The sequence below is a fragment of the Notolabrus celidotus genome, chromosome 18, assembly GCF_009762535.1.
Source record: "Notolabrus celidotus isolate fNotCel1 chromosome 18, fNotCel1.pri, whole genome shotgun sequence".
Classification (NCBI taxonomy): domain Eukaryota; kingdom Metazoa; phylum Chordata; class Actinopteri; order Labriformes; family Labridae; genus Notolabrus; species Notolabrus celidotus.
In genome coordinates this window covers 30,319,618-30,322,116 of record NC_048289.1, presented here as the reverse complement: position 1 = coordinate 30,322,116, position 2,499 = coordinate 30,319,618, and the positions used below count along the sequence as shown (strand labels likewise).

At 38.1% G+C, this 2,499-nt stretch overlaps 1 protein-coding gene across 1 annotated transcript in view; it reads left to right on the top strand.

Annotated features, from left to right (window-relative positions):
• Positions 1–2,499, top strand: part of LOC117830530 (partitioning defective 6 homolog beta-like) — a 107,323-nt gene that overhangs the window by 656 nt on the left and 104,168 nt on the right.

The window sequence follows — 2,499 nt, the reverse complement described above, 5'->3', positions numbered from 1 at the left end:
AAAGGGTAGGGATTCAAATATTGGATTAATTGTTTGATAACATAAAATCGAACAGTTCATGTGACTTTTATCTCATCTTTAAGATGTATTTTTGCTGTTTCTTTACTAGCCCTTGTTGTAATGTGGTACAACCTCCTGACAGTGGTTATAAGCCACCAGTAAACTTTCATAGTAACATAAAAATATTCCAATTAAGTGAAATAACATCAGATAGCATAAGAAACAGTTGCTGGTATAAATGGTGAAGCTCTGTGAGATTCAGAACTGGAGAAAAACATCATCTTTTAAATATGAACCTATTTATTTTTTTGTGTTTTCCCTGTTATTATTATGTCTCTTTATTTATTATTTTAAATTGTGTTTTTTTGATGTATTTTTTACATTGACTCATGAATTCACTTAAATTCTTATTTTTGTTTTCTTATACAAGCAATTTAATTAAATTAATTAAATTAAATTATTTAAACATAGATCTTAGGTATATGAATTAAAAAAAAGAAAAACAACACAGACTTCTGCAGCACCAAAGAGTTCTAGGAGGAATTTATATAAAAAATAAACAGAGTTAGATTAAGAGCAAACTTAATAGGTAAGAGGTAGAATGTCAAGATCATATACATACATATATCATTTGTATTTTGTAACAACAAATGGATCTCTCTGTCCTTATGTCTCCAGGGGAGCGGGGAACTTTTTGAATAATCTGTGAATAGTATTTTTACCCTAAAAGGACATCTTATTGAGTAAAATGTCAATTTAATTAATCCAGTTTTATAATTTGGGAAGGTAACCATCACTACAACAACATTTTAGTCAGTTTGGCAATGTCTCATTTGTCTTTTAATTGTTTAGAGTTTCAACTTAATTTCTGCATTTCATTTGTGACCTTTTTGGACCTCTGATGTCTATTGAGTGTGGTTTTCTTAAAGTTATTTTCAGGTTTCTGTCACACAAAATGCAACATTTGTGTTAATGCATTACTGTTGGCTATAATAAAAAGCAAAAATCGAGTGTAATACTGTAAAGACATCTTATGTCCTGGTTTTAAAATGTTTACAAGACCTACAGCTGTGAAATGCTTCAGATTATAATTCTGCTTCTTCTATCACTGATGGATTTGTCCAGGATCTACATGGACATAAATATAAACATGTACATAATCTGTATCTTTGTTTGTTTTTAGAGAAAAACGTTCCTTGCAGGTGTTTGTGTGTCTTAGGTACACAAAGTTTCTTCTGTTTCTCACATTAGAGAGGAAACATTGTACTCCCCATCCAGCCAGGTTCCCCTCTGCCTACATTCAGCGCTCTCCAGCAGCAGCCGCTTGTCATATTTATCATTTTTATTATTTAATTAAAAAGTCATATTGCAGCAGTATTTCATTCCTGGCAGCACGGAGTGTTTGTAGATTTATCTCTCAACATGTACACGTTGCTTCCTGGTATTTTATATTTATTACAGACGTTCAGCCTCCTGCCTGCGTGGCTGCAAGAGATCGCTTCAGGTGAGCTCGAGAGAGAGCCGGCTCCCAGTTTTTTCCTTTCCCTGCTTAGCTCTCTCAGTGCTCAGCCCCAGCTCTGCTCACAGCAGAACTTTGTTTTGATTGGTCAGCATGGCGGCCATGCGGCCAATCACATGTGAGGATATAGGATACAGGTGATGGAGGGGAGGCTGTGTATCGTGGCTTCATCTGTTCCTTCTGAGAGTTCTTTTCGAAGACCGGTCAAATACTCACTGAGAGGAGAAACCGGATCAGACCATCCAAGCTCAGGCATCTGATTTTACTCAATGCCAACCTGAGGACATTAATAATGTTTGCACCAGTTTGGTTCAGCTTCTGTTTGCTTGACTAGGTTCTGGTTCTGTTTGCTTGAGTTTGGTTCTGATTCGGTTCTGATTCGGTTCTGATTCGGTTCTGATTCGGTTCTGATTCAGTTCTGGTTCGGTTCTGGTTGGATTCTTAGTCGGTTCTGGGTCGGTCTGGTTCGGTTCTGGTTTGGTTCTGGTTCGGTTCTGATTCGGTTCTGGTTCGGTTCTGATTCGGTTCTGGTTCGGTTCGGTTCTGGTTCAGTTCTGGTTGTTTGGTTCTGGTTCGGTTCTGGTTCGGTTCTGGTTCGGTTATGATTCGGTTCCGGTTCGGTTCTGGTTCGGTTCTTAGTCGGTTCTGGGTCGGTCTGGTTCGGTTCTGATTCAGTTCTTGGTCGGTTATAGGTCAGTTATGGGTCGGTTCTGATTCGGTTCTGGTTCGGTCGTGGTTGCTTGAGTTTGGTTCTGATTCTGTTTGCTTGAGTTTGGTTCTGGTTCTGTTTGCTTGAGTTTGGTTCTGGTTGTTTGAGTTTGGTTCTGGTTCTGTTTGCTTGAGTATGGTTCTGGTTCTGTTTGCTTGAGTCTGGTTCTGGTTGTTTGAGTTTGGTTCTGGTTCTGTTTGCTTGAGTTTGGTTCTGGTTCTGTTTGCTTGAGTTTGGTTCTGGTTCTGTTTGCTTAAGTTTAGTTCTGGTT